General features: G+C 39.1%; 1 protein-coding gene across 1 annotated transcript in view; it reads left to right on the top strand.

Moving 5' to 3' along the window:
* LOC136241754 (tyrosine-protein kinase-like) overlaps positions 1–15263 on the top strand; it is a 135457-nt gene that overhangs the window by 14410 nt on the left and 105784 nt on the right. The gene's annotated exons all lie outside the window — the stretch shown is intronic.

The raw sequence follows: 15263 nt of genomic DNA, 5'->3' as shown, positions 1-15263 counted from the left end.
CGCGTTGTACCTGAATCAAGACGTCCGATTGGTCAGAAAAGAAAAATGGCGTAGGGCCCAAAACTCCTGCGAATGTCACCAGACCCTACTCAACGCAGTGGGTGGGGTCTGGGCACGAGACTAACTGTAGTAGGGATCATACAGGTTTGGGCTTTCTTGCCCACAAATCTCTCTCCAATAACCAGACTCTGTCTCCTTTTCCCTTCATGCAGGTTGACAGCATTGGTTATACAATCAAACCCAAATGTGCCTTCAGAAAGATCCCAAATGTTTAAACAAGTTTTTAGAGATTATTTAACTGAATTTTCTACTGACTGACTGACTGATGCCTTCATCCAAACATAGCTTGGCTATGGTAGTATGGTGAAAGATACCAGCTTAATTTCTTCACTTTTGACATACACTTCAGCCTGAGACGTGCCTTCGTCAACTGCAGCAGCTACATTGTATTTCATCGTAGACTGTCCTTAGTGTCCCATTCCTTTCTCCACAACCATGTATAGGTGTTGATTTACGGGAAATATGTTATCACTTTTATTGAGACTTATCCATAATTGTAACACTATATTATAACGAGTGGAGCATAATAAAGTGGAAGTAGCTAATAGTAATTGGGCTGGCATGCATTCAGCCATGCAGTTAATTTAATAATGTGTCTGGTGTCATTCTTTCCTTTGTTGCAGTATGTGCAGGTTCACCAGTAATGAATTACGTTATTACAAAAAGTAAACAAACAAATTAGATTTGAGTAGGTGTCATAGCAATGAAACAAGGGAGGTTGTCTGCACCTGCAGCTATAGTAGTGGACATTTACCCTACTTCAGTCGTGTATATAATATTGACAGGCTCTGTATGACTGAAGTGAAACTCAAAAATAGTGTTCCAATACTACCTATACCATCCCCGTCTTTAGTCAGTCTTGAAACAACTATTTCAAAAAACTTCCTTAACTATTGTCATCAAATCTATATTTTATTCACTATTCACTACTGGGTTCTAAACTGCTTAAAAGTGTATTAAAAAGCAATGAAATTGTCTTAAAATGTTGTGAATTCCTATTTCACAACCTTTTCACATATGGATTTTGGTACAGTGATAGTAATTAAAAAGTAACGAATTTGTATTGAAATCTCATAAAATTATGAAATACCAATATCACTGCATTCTCACAAACTATACTGTTGTATGATAAAGTAATGAAAATGCAATGAATTGCGACTACACAATCACTGGTAATATTTTCACATCATTTTCACATGAAATTGATATACTGAAAATGTAATGATTTTTTGAGTACACCTTTTTATGACATTTTCATATCCAGTGTTTTTAACTATAACGTGGTGAAAAGTAAATGAATTTATTTTAATAAATATTTCATGAGATTTTCATAAAGTGCCAAAACACTTATGGCGTGGTTGAATGAAGAGAGCTTTACTGCAAACGATTAATATTCTAATAGAGCAGTGTCAGGTTAACATTGCTTTCTAAAATTTTCTGGCTACGTCTACACTAGTAGTTATCTAAAACAGATTAGAAGCCTACTCAAAAAACTTTTAAAATTTAGCACAGGCCATACTATAGAAATGATGACTCAGAAACCAGATACAGACCAATTATGAGTATCTAGTTACTGTCAAGAAGACAACATGGAATCTTCAAGACCTCAACAGTGAAGCATCCAAATCAACAAGAAAAGCCAAGTATTTAAACTAGTTTGAATCTGTCGTAAAATAATTCTACAGTATGTTATACATTATGTGACCAAATTTGCAAAAAGGGGTGTTCCACACACAGCCAATTTTTATGAACTCGAAAGACTGTCTCAGAAATAGAAGTTACCCTGAAAACTGCTTCATCAACCAAGCTATGTTGGTGCTAACTACTGACCATCAATAGCTTTTCCAATGTGAAGTTATGAGTCTTCAAAGTTGGTAAATTGGATGTGTGTGGAAGACCCCTTTTCACAAATCCGGTCAAATATATGTGTGCGTGCACTTTCAGTATTGTACTGACACATAGATAATATTTATGATTTGATGTATAAACTGGAAAATTTAGACCACAAATTAACAAACACGGCATTAGCTGTAATATTGTCACAGGATAAGAGTCTTACCAGGACACCGGCTGACTATGAGGACCTGTGAAAGCATCTATACAAGCCAGGAAAGAATTATGGCTGACATACGGTGATTTAAAGCAGTACTGAGCTATTCCGCGCACCAGCCAGAGATTCATTACTACTGCACTATACTTTTTTTAAACCAGGCGCACGCCCACAGCCGGCCGAAGGCCGGCTGTGGGCGTGCGCCTGGTTTACTGTAATTGTTTCCGTAAAAGTGTGTGTGTGTACCTATCTATCTACCTATGTACCTATCTTTGTCCGTACGCACCCACGTGAGCAAAATCGTTTAATAATGGTAAAAGCAGCTTTTACGTAAGAAGTAAAAGTGAAATGAAGTCTGTATTAAACTTCTGCACAGGTGAACTTTGCTCTGAGGTGGTTTCTTTTCGGCGGACTGAAATACGGGTGTGGTGACTTTCCTCAGACTACCTTCCCCTTGAGGTTTTCAGGCATTTAGCAACTGAAAAACAACGGTGCAGGCCTCGTACACTGCCAGGAATAGCCTATCGCTTCGAGTTGAAAGGGGGCGTATCCCTTACGTACGCGAACGAAAATGAAGAACAGCTTTGAGGCTTTGTCGAGAGAATTTGTGGGAAAAAACACGCTAGTCACACTATAAAACAGTTTAGAAGATAGTTTTGTGCGTAATATGTTGGTTAAAGCGGTTTATTTAACAAACGCTTCCTTAACAGTGCATAGCAGCGTAATTGAACGAATTACGAATATTTCATGAATTACGAGAAATAGCTAATTATATTATCAAACTACCCTATTGTAAAGTAGTAATACATAGTTGGTTAATTCATAGTAGTATATACTGTCTATAGTTATTCCAGATGAATTAGCTAGCTGCTTGGCGCCTGGTTTTTAGAAATAGCACAACATCAACTTGTTTTTTTTTGTTTTTTTTAAGTACAAATTAATGACATAAGATAAAACAGTACATAATAAACAAAAACAAATTATCTTACATATGGGCCTCAGCGACCTGCACAGCAATCGGTGCCTCAGCAATGGGACTATACTGCACTATACTTGCAATTACACTGTATACACTACTTACAACCTAACAAGTGATAAGTAACAAAAGGGAGGAGGCTGTCCGTTTTCAGAGCATGCTAGAGGGCAACGATCATGCCCGGATACTGACACTCCCGCTCGCACTCCCGGGAGACGGACACCTTGATATGTCTACTGAGTACGCACTAAACAAACAGTAAGTGAGTACGTAGTTCTTTTTTCCGGGCCTTAAAACAACACTATACATTCATACAGTAGTATTAAAACATGTACGAAATCTTACATGCCTTGTACAGGCTCTTTAGGTAGTATTCTATATAACGCCTCCCTAAACAAATAACGTGATATCCGACTGTTATGGCGTAGTTACGGCTGTACAGGAGAGATGTGTTTGAGACCTTCCTCTGTAACAGTATGGAACAGTGAATTATGTCGATTTAACGTGATGTAAAGCTCGTTGCTGGACCAACGGCGGCACAGAATAATCTCAGCGAGTGGACTCTGAACTGCTGAGAAGCCGAGCGGGAAGCTGGATAGCAACGCGGACTGACAGGTGCCAGTTACTCTTGCTGACTCTACAAGTATGTTTCCTTTGTATCGTTACATTTGTATTAGCCTCTTGTTTTTCCCGGACGGCTATTACAGTAAACTAGTAATCTACAAGACTCGCTGCTTTCAGTATACCTTAGACTACAACAAGTTTGATACTGAAATTTGATTGGCTGAAAACGTGGTCTCTAAATCTCGTAGATCCACGGTCATGTCCAATAGAGACCACGCTCTGAGGCGATACGAAACACGATAATTACGCGCCTGTAACATTGGCAACGCATGGGCGTTTAAATGGCTAGTAACAGCCGTACTGAATTAGAGGGAGGTGTAATGGGCTTGTTTGTACTAATCAACACTACATTACTTGCTTACAAGCAGCTGTCGGGGCACAACAACAGCAACAATGAGTTGTAGTCCAGTCGCTGAGTCCAGTACTTCGATACTTCGATACATAGCACGCGCCTGTAACATTATTATTATTATTATTATTGTTACTGAGCAGACAGCACAGCTGATATGCTCAGGAAAAAAAAGCAATCATAAAATGAATTTAGCTACGTAGTTACAAAGATTACAGTTATAGAGTTCCATACAATGTTTGCAGTTCCGCTGAAAAAGAGTCAATATTGTTGCTCTCAATGATGGAAGATGGTAAGTTGTTCCAATCCTTAATTGATCTGGAGAAAAAGCTCTGTTGGTATGAATGGGTAGATGAATTTGGTAGAATAAAACGATGTGGGTGATATAGTCTGGTGGATCTTGTCATTGAAATAAAATGAAGAGAAATTGACAGTGAATAATCTTGATGTATAATTTTAAAAAGTGCTTGTAATCTGGATATTTTACGTTGGCAACGCATGGGCGTTTAAACGGGTAGCAACAGCCACGCTGAGGTCCCGCCATGTAGGGAGGTGTAGAGGGCTTGTTTCTAGTAATTAGCCATACATTTCCCATTTACAAGCAGATGTCAACTCAAGGCACAATAACGAGTTGTAGTCTAAATAAGTTAGACGTCAAGAACCACTGGGTTCTACGGGATTTAGAAAACCCTCAGGCCCTTAGTAGCGCCCTCGCTGCGCTCGGGCGCTACAGCCCAGGGCCTTCGAGTTTTCTAAATCCCGTAGAACCCTGGTTCTTGACGTCTAACTATTATATAGATACTAGAATACATAATGGATTAGAAACGCAATACATTTTACGGTTACGGGCTCGATACGGTCACGTGATGACATTTACGGGGTACAGCAGCATTTTCAATAGGCACAATACATTTTTGTCGAATTCGCCTAGAGTTTTCTCGAAAACAGGTATCTTGTTCAATTCGTTCATACTTTTTTAGCACTCTCGAAGGTATGAACTTTTCTTTAGTATAGCATGTATTGCTAGACTTGTTTTCACAAAGCCAGGAAAACCCCCACAACCACTACCATTATGTAGCCATTCTTTCGCTTCGTTTACGGAAAGTAACTACTGTACAGTGCTAAAAAATAATTATTTTGCACTCATTACTATGTGGCGAAACTGTTCAGCACTTCTAAAACTTCGTATGTAATACGCCCTATGTACTAAAACCCCCACACTAGTTTTTGAACACAAATTTCATGTTCCTTCCTTCACACCTTCGGTTGTATGAAACGACTAACCTTCAGTCACAACCAGTAAATAGCTGAATCCTTTAGCAATGATTTAACGCTTTATAAAACCTGTAATAGTAGTCTCAGTGTTAAGAACAACTGCAGTTTGTACACTTGGTAACGTTGCCATAAATCATGTGACCGTATCGAGCCCGTAACCGTATGCGTTTCCAATCCATTATGTATTCTAGTATCTATGAGTATACCAGCCGATGCCACCATAGATAAAATACGTGCCATGATGCCACCTCAGAGTACGATATACTTATTCAGCTTGTTGTGTACGAGTCCAGTCTACAGTTCATTACGTGTTCCTTTCTTCATAGAGCATGGTGTGTGCTTTTATATCTGTCTTTCATCCACTTGTGACAGGTACAGTACCATGCTGGCTGCTGCAACTGAACAGTTAGTAGTTGAAAATCATGGCCCATGTCTATTTCACTGATGTACACTGTAGAACTTTGCCTGGGTCAATTTTTCTATCATGGTGCATGCGGCATGTATACTAGTATAGGCTGGTTTCCATATAGCCACGAACTGTCTGCATTATAGGCTCTTTCCAAAACCACGCCCACTTTTCGGCCGCCATTTTGAATGGGGCCTGTTCAAAAATGCTGCATGGTTGTTGTGTTCCTTTGTGCCATAAAAAAGGGTATAGGACTGTTATTATCGATGAAAAGGAAGTAACAGTGTCATTTCACAAATTACCAGATGCCAGCCAGAAGGACATTAGACTTAAATGGCTTCACGCAATCCATGAGATGTCAGTACGTCGTGGCCATGTTTCCATGTAGAACAACTACATTGTGTGTAAAGCGCTGTGTTGTGTACTTGTTTATAAATGAATACAAGTAGCTTAGGGGTGTAAGTCGCATTTAAAGTAATTTTTCACTTTGCAGGCAAGAATTTTACACCCGGAAAATGGACAAAGATTTGCTCCCTCCATTTCGAGCCAACAGATTTTTACAATTTCTGGGGCCCCTGCCGGCGTACTCTGAAAGAAGATGCTGTTCCATCAAAGTTTCCTTTTCCCTCTAAGAAGGTCAGTAAAGCTAGAAGACAACTTAATCGAGTTCAAGCTAGTGAGGAGCCATCCAGTTGTGAAGATAATGAACTGAGTGAAAGTGATGAACTGAGTGTAAATGAAGAAGTTGAAGATGCACCGGAGGTTAATGCACAACTTAAGAAAGCAAATGATGAGATCGCTAGGCTGAAGCAATTGCTAAGTGATGCAAATATGGAAATAACTGAGCTACAGAAAGGAGTTAGTAGAAAACGTTTTGGAATTGAAACTTGTCAAGATTCTGATAAGGATATTCAGTTTTATACTGGCTTACCTTCTGTTGGTGTATTTTATCAGTTGTTAGAATATCTTAGTCCATCAGGGAAGAGATCTAATGTAGTATACAATGCTACAGCCCAAAACTGGATGAAAGAAGGATCAGCTGCAGATCCAGGGAATGCTGAATGGAGGGAGTCAGATTTGCAATTAGGTCGTCCATCTAGTTTAAGTCAGGCAGATGAATTGTTTTTGATGCTAGTGAGATTGCGACTTGATTTAAAGATATACGATCTGGCCAAATGTTTTGAAGTGTCACAATCATCGGTTTCACGGATATTTTCCACCTGGATCAATTACTGTTACCTCCGTTTAGGTATGTTACCATGTTGGCCCAGCCATGATACAATAAAGGATACCATGCCTGCTATTTTTAAAGATCAATATCCAAACACAACAGCAATTCTAGATGCAACGGAAATCAAGGTCCACACTCCATCTTCTCTCCTACTCCAGTCACAGACCTATAGTAGCTACAAGTCTACAGATACGTTTAAAAGCACTGTTAGCTATTATTCCAGCAGGCCATGTAATTTTTGCCTCATCACTGTACACTGGGTCTATCTCTGACAATGAACTAGTAAGCAGGAGTGGATTTTTGGGATTACTTCGACCAGGAGATGAAATAATGGCAGATCGTGGCTTTACAATTGAAGATTCATTAACTCCACTGGGAGTTAGTCTAAATATTCCTCCTTTTCTAGGCAGAAGACAGCAGATGGATGTAGTTGAGGTGGTAGAAACGCAGCAAATTGCTTCACTGCGAATTCATGTTGAACGTGCCATTCGTCGAGTAAAAGAATACGACATTCTTGCAGGAGTAATGCCTGCATCTCTTGCAGGGTCAGCCAATCAGATTTGGACTGTTTGCTGCTTATTGACAAATTTACAAAATCCATTAATATCATGTTGATAAATATTATATAGTACAGTACAGTATTTATTTACCTATTCACTATTTACATTTGTTTCTTGGCTGAGCGTGCATGCTTTGGGTAAAATGTATTTGAAATAAAATTCTGTCAACTTCAGGTGCACGTCATTCCAAAAGTCTTCATTAAATCTTATTCGTTGAACTGTGAAGTTGCAATGTGTATAAATAACAAAGTCACACAAAGATAATTTAGACAAGGCCATTTGTCCTTGAATTTGAAAAAAGTGTTTGTGATTTTCTTGAACCACTTTTGATTTTGGCAAAGAAGCTTGAGTCGCTACAAGCATCTTCTACTGTAGAGAAGCATTGTGTATAAGGGCACTTTATTTCCAGTAGGCCAAATGAATTTTGCTCTGCTGAATCTTTAACCAGGCTATCAGGAGATGCTCCTAGCCAAGGTACTGAGGGGTTGACAACTAATCCACATCTGTGTACGGTGAAACCGGTTCTGGAGCAGTATGCATTTCTGGCTTTCACTTCGTTTTGAATACCATGAGTTATTTGTACAGGCATTGTAGTAAATTCCTTGTTATTAAAAAATGAATTGATAAATGCTTCAGAGGGTAGTGACTGCCTTAGTAATACATCACCAAATCGTGATGCTGTAACCCTTCCCACTCTGGACTGCTGCCACTTTGTAGATTGGGACTGCTCGCATGTAGATCGTTCCAAAGAGTGGGCTGCATCTAATGTGATAGTGAGTTTTGACAATTGTGCACATTGTTCTTCACATTCAATTTAAAATACACAAGGTGCATTGTCTAATAAGCCAATTGGCAAAGCAGGAAATTCCGGGCTGGTCACTTCTGTACTGCCATGTGCTCTTGGTTTCTCATATTCCAATGCTTGATAAGATAATATACTACCTTTAGGGGTACAGCCAAATGGAGTGCTTACAAACTCTTCTGGAGGGTTATCAGGCAATAACTGAGCAAATGCACAGGAGGGATAATTGTCCAACAAGCCACTCTTGAAGCCATGCTGTTGTTGAGAATTGTAGTCTTGAACTGATTTAGCACGGGCTTCATAAAGACTACAGATTACTGGGTGTTTTTTTGCTTGACTTGCAGATTGTTTGGCTTTACAATATGCAATCGACATAACTGGGGCTGGTTCTATTTCAATAGGCCGGGGCTGGTTCTATTTCAATAGGCCGGGGCTGGTTCTATTTCAATAGGCCGGGGCTTGTGCCACGACTGTTGCATTTGTGTACATGTGAGGTCAACAGGTACATGATTAAGTTTCATCAATACGTAATGGATCAGTTGCTTTAGCAATCCAACAATGTGGCTACACATGCCTGCACTTCCAGCAGTGCATGAGCAAACAGCTTTAACCACATGATGTGGTACATGGCTCGAAATTACAACCTTTAATTCATGCATTGAGTCATTTTTCTTTTGACTACGATAACAGTGAGCTTGTATCCAAACCAGGTTATCTTTACAGCAAAACCGAATATGCCTTCCTGGTATGTAGGACTCCATAAAGTATTGATGCCTCCTCTGAAGATTGGAGTAATCCACATTGGAAAAGCTTTCACTCTTCTTTAAACACTTTCCAGATGACTGCAAGTGAGTCACAACAATTTCTTCAGTCAGCACAGCTGGAAGTACACCCTCAATTTGTTGTGTATAAGGACCCTTCGGCCAACACTTGCCAGTACTCGGCTCAAAAACTGAATCCTCTGCTTCGTTATGATGACATTGCTCAATAGCAGCCTTCCTCCGTGTGTACTGTTTATTCGGATCAGGATCAACAATTCTGCTGTCCCAGCCATTAGAAATATAAGCTTTCACTCTAAATTAGCACAAGGGAATACAATAAAGTCAGGCCCGTAGCCAGGGGGGGTTCGGGGGGTTCTGAAGAACCGCCCTCTTGGAAAAAAAGTCCCCAATTTCAGTAAAAAAAGTCCATAATGTAACCAAAAGGTCCACAATTTTTGGTATACAAGTCCAAATTTTCAGGAGCAAAAGTCCATTAGCTACAGTTTACTAGATACCACTATAATAAGAAACTAAATTAAGCGCTTCGAGTAACTCATTCATTGCATGGATTAAATGCAATGCAAGATCGAGATACTCTAATAGAGCAGTCAACCACTCTAATAGAACAGTCACAATATTTGGACCTTTACTAAAGGTCCACTTTTGGTCAAAAAGAACCCCCCTTTCAAAATCCCTGGCTACGGGCCTGAAAGTTTACAGCTTGTGAGTATGTTAGTGCAGGTGGGTTACCATGCAGCAATAAAACTATAAACACATGTTTCTACACACTTACTACCGCTAAATAAGCTCATCTACAAGTATACAAGAAACGGGACTTTTTATAATAGCTACGACTAGCTAATTTAGCTATAGCGATTTTAATTTGCTTACTGCCTAACATAGTCCGCCTTCGTTTTCAGCTTGGATAACCCTGTTGCCCCTCGACAACGTAACCAAAACTTCAACTCAGCTACTTTAAGCGTTTCAGGATCACGATTTCCTAAGGCAGCTCCAGGAATATCCGCTTCTGTTAAATTACTCGCCATGGAATGTAAATCACACAACTATTTGAAAAGTGGCCCCATTCAAAATGGCGGAAACATTGTTACTATGACGATGACGTACTTTTGGAAAGAGTCTATTGCCTGTATCAGAGTCTATACTATAGCCTGTGACTTGCTGTGGTTGGCCTGTGACTTGCTGTGGTTGGCCTGTGACTTGCTGTGGTTGGCCTGTGACTTGCTGTGGTTGGCCTGTGACTTGCTGTGGTTGGCCTGTGACTGTACCTGAGATGGATTAACAGTTTGCTACACATCTGTATTTTATAGATTTAGCAACACTGGCAACCTTAGTTTGGTACAACTCAGCACATTACAGGAGTTTTAGTGACACTCTACAAAATGTGGTATACTTGTTGGCATCATGCTTGGCTTTTTCATATTGAACAGTGCTTGAGTTTTTGTGAAGTGTTTGTTTCCATTAACAACAAATTGTCCTGCCTGCATGCAATGCCGGAAGAGCCAGGAAGGTTGAAACTCCTCCAATTTTTATGGTGGCTATTGCACAGTTGTTGCGATACCAGCAAGGTATGTTTCATTGTTTAAAGTATCCCCATCAAGACCACGGTAATAATCGCAGGCAATCACATGCAGGTGGTTTGCTGTTATATAAAAACCAGCTTTATGCCTAGTCGCCAATGTACTTTGATCTCCTTACTTTTCATTATTGCATGGTTAGAAAACTATACAGCCTGCCCATGTTGCTATGGTCTGCCCATGTTAATCTGTGCAGTGACCAACATAGTATACTGCCTAGTAATAAGCATGGTAGGAAACTGTTCTCCATGTATTTTGTTTCATAGAGATTAGAGAACTTCTTGAGTAGTGGGCCACCATGACATCAGTTTATGTATATCTTTGGCTGGTGTTCATAATACTCATGTCCTATCTGTTATGTGCACCTGTCTACTTGCATTGTATATATCTAAACTTCATTTCTTACATTGTTACTCAATTGCCAAGGCTATAGGTACTGCTGAAAAGTGGCCCATACTTGAGACGTTAGATGATATTTCACAACATTTATCTTAATTAAAATACACATAACATAATTACTGTACATATTTGCATGAATCCTAAGTGTCTATCAGGCTGCACTCCATATTCCATGATGGGTACATTCCAGGAACCACGCCTGTATAGTAAGATATAACCCACTATACTAATACATATAATGACTCTTTGCTGCAAACAGAAAAGTGTTATAGTATTCCATTTTATTGGCAAGTTATACTGAACAAATCAGTGATTCACTGGTTGTTCAGTATAATAAACAGTTAGATAAATAAGTGTACCAGGTAGAAGAAGTTGAAGCATGATTTCTACCCTGTGCTTCTTGTTGAACTATACATGCAGCCAACTGCAGGTTGGCTGTGGGTGTATATGTGTGCTAAAATTTGTTTAAGAAAATTATGTGTCTAGGTGTGGCAAGAAATACTAAAATAGTATGTCTGTGTGTAAATTATACTAATTAAAGTTTCAATACATAATAATGTATACCATAATCTTTTGACTAGATTTCTTGTTTGTTAATAGGTGGTATTTTGGAACTGTTAGAAATAAACACATTGATGAACTATTGATGCAAGCACCTAATGATCATGGGTCATTTCTTGTCTGTGACAGTAAGAACACTTCCAGTGGTTACTCTCTTGTTGTGAGAGATGGAATCACCATAAAGAGGTGGAAAATTAACAAATCAATGACGGCAAGTACTTTGTTAATACCAGTATGACTTTTGAGTCTCTTCCACAGTTAGTTGCATACCACACTAAACACACAGGGAAATTCTTGTTTGAAATTATGAAGACACCTTGTATACCTACTGAAGTACAACAAACTGCTGGCTTGTCTAAAGATACTAACAAAGTTTGGGAAATTCAAAGAAGTTCTTTAAACCTTTGTAAGAAGATTGACACTGGCAACTTTGGTGAAGTGTGGGAAGCAGTGTGGAACAATACCACTCCAGTCATTGTGAACACACTTAATCCTGGTACTATTACTGTGTCTGACTTTCTGAAGGAAGCAACAGTGATGAAACAACTGAGACACAGAAATGTAGTACAGTTATACGTTGTATGTGTAAAAGAGGAGCCGATCTATGTTGTGACTGAACCAACAGAGCATGGCAACTTACTAGACTACTTGTGAGGTGATGGTCGTACTTTACAGCTTCCACAGTTAATCAATATGGGAGCACAAGTAGCAGCTGGAATGGCCTACCTTGAGAAGAACACTTACATTCATGGGAACCTTGCTGCTAAAAGCATTTTTGTATCGGAGCATCTAATCTGCAGGATAGGAGATTTTGGCATCTTCAATACTCTCTCCAAAAGAAACCAGTGAAGAGCTCATCAGGTCAAAAAGTAAATGGTCAGCTCCAGAAGTTTTTAAAATTTTCTCATGTAACCACTAAATCAGATGTTTGGTCTTTTGGTGTTCTACTTTATGAGGTAGTTACATATGGTGATATGCCTTACCTTGGAATGAGCAATTGCCAAGTTCAAGAGAAACTACAAACAGGATATTGTATGCCATGCCCGACAGGTTGTCCAGAACAGCTGCACAAGATAATGATGAAATGTTGGAACAGTGATGCTGACTGTTGACCAACATTTGAAACACTTTAGTGGCAGTTTGAAGAATTTTTCATTGATGATGCCTTGTATGAGGCCACTGTTGCCATCCCATACCTACCACAGTAGAATGATTAATGCACACAGTGTGTTTGGATTGTTTGTTTAATTTTGAGTGTATATTCCATAATCTAATTGATTTTGATAAGGTTAAATAAAGAGTTCTTTTGGCTTGTATTGATGTATCATTTTTGAATGTTCTCCATATCAAACAGTACGCTTTAGCTGTAATGGCTTTGTAATGGGACTGCCATGTTAAATTTAATGCCAAGATCTTTGTGTTGAGACACTTTGGATAATTCAAAATCGTCCAGATTGTAAACGGTATTAGCAGTGATCCCTATTCCCATTTTAAAATTTCCAATTTTTTATTCATCTAGTTTGTGTACTTTTTATTAATCCAGTAATGGATTATGAAGAAAACTGTTGTGAATAGTGTAATTTTGCATTCTGCATAGTAACACTGTCAACATTTCAGTACACACATGAAACTGATCAAATTGCAATGTGCATACAGACTGAGAGCCGGTCTCCTACTATGAGCTACAATTTACATTACTGGTGCCTTTAATAGCTGTCAAATTCAGTGCAAGGGTTGTTGTGTTATACACTTGACTGCATTATACATCAGGGTGAACTCCCTTAAGACTGGAAGAGGGCATATGTAACACCAGTATACAAGAAAGGCCCCACGTACTAATCCATGCATCTAACTATAGACCTAAATCATTGACTAGTATTTGCTGTAAGTTGTTGGAACATATCATCTCCTCAGCAATATCTTCTCACTCTATTGACTACAATATCATGTGTACAAATTAACATGGATTTCTTTGATTAATAATAAAGACTGTGGTGAATAGTGTAATTTGCATTCTGCATAGTAACGCCGTCAACGTGTCAGTACAAACATGAAACTGATCAAATTGCAATGTGCATACAGACTGAGAGAATCCCAATATAAGCTACAATTTACATTACTGGTGCCTTTATAATAGCTGTCAAATTCAGTGCAAGGGTTGTTGTTATACATCTGACTGCATTATTAGAGTATTTACATGACTGCTCTATTAGAGTATTTAATCTGGATAACCCGCCCACGTACAATAATCACGGAGCGAAAAACCACCTTGCAACAAAGTCATCAGCCCAGCTTGCTTTCTGGCCTATACTGAGTTTAATAAAGACAGATTCTATTAGCCACAAGCAGCGAACACCAAAAAACCTAACTTTGAGGGTGATCTTGTATGGCTTCTCGAGCGTAATGGCATTTTGGCAAGGAGAAACGGCCCAGTTTGGGCTGTTTACGTCCGAAAACAAAATCAAAAATAGGTCATGCACACGCACAATGATCCGTTCAGCAAGACCTGCTACTTTTTATCCCAGGATTCTCCTTGTAAACTTTGCTATGCCTGTGAAAGAATAATAATAATAATAATAATAATCACGGCTGTGGGTTCATCATGTAATTGGGATCGCCCATTTTTTTTTGCAAAAATCCTAATAGAACGCACATCTAAAAACCACCTTGAAAAGTATCCTTCAACTAAAAACAACCCTCTGGTGTTTCTTTGCAATGAGTATAGGTCCACTAGTAAGTATCAAGTGAAAAGGAAACAGTATGTGTATTTCAGACAAAACTGAAATAGCTATGCCTGTTTGTTCTAGTACTAGTAGCGATTTCCAACCGACCAATTTTTCACACATATTTTTGCTACTTAAATTACACACCTTCAATAAATGTTTCACAAGCTGCCGTTCCAGTTAATGGTAGTCAGTGCTTCGTACTTCGTAATGCACTTTACTGGATTAAAATCCATGTGGTATTTATTGAAATATGTCAAATCAAAGTTTGAGAAATAAATATCCCCATAGGTAGGGTCCGCAACGCGAAAAATCGATATTCTCTAATCAACTATCTAACTATTGTCATGTGTTAGGCTAAGTGTAACTTGAATAACACCAGCGTGGCAGCCAAGTTTGTCACTTTCTTCTGGTAGAAAACGATACAAATGTCTTAAAATCACGTGATTTTTCGGTGCAGCAGTTCGTAGGGTTCTTCGTATGCCACGATATTCACTCTTAACATTGTTCAAGTGGTCTATCATCAACTCAAAGTATTGGTGGTTTGATTTTATTGGTCAGTTTCCGGTGGCAGCACGATCTGTGCAGCTTTTTGGCGACAGACAAAATAGTTCTTGCTCTGGAGCACAGGACAAGCAGAGCAGCAACTGCGCCGTGGGTCAGCAATGACCAGTACTAGGTAAAGTACCTGCATGCGGAGTATGGTTATAATTGAAGCTTGTTAGCCATCTGGCTGAGCCATCTATATGCTGAAATTCGGCCAAAATGACGCGATTTTTGCAAACAAATACCAGAATGGTTGATACATCAGTGAGACAGTCTCCAACAGCAAGGATACGAAGCTTATAAACACCTAGCAATACGGCTATCTCGCCCAGTAAACGCAAAGAG

This window comes from Dysidea avara, chromosome 12, assembly GCF_963678975.1.
Source record: "Dysidea avara chromosome 12, odDysAvar1.4, whole genome shotgun sequence".
In the NCBI taxonomy this organism is placed as follows: Eukaryota; Metazoa; Porifera; class Demospongiae; order Dictyoceratida; family Dysideidae; genus Dysidea; species Dysidea avara.
This window is presented reverse-complemented; position numbering and strand designations above follow the sequence as displayed.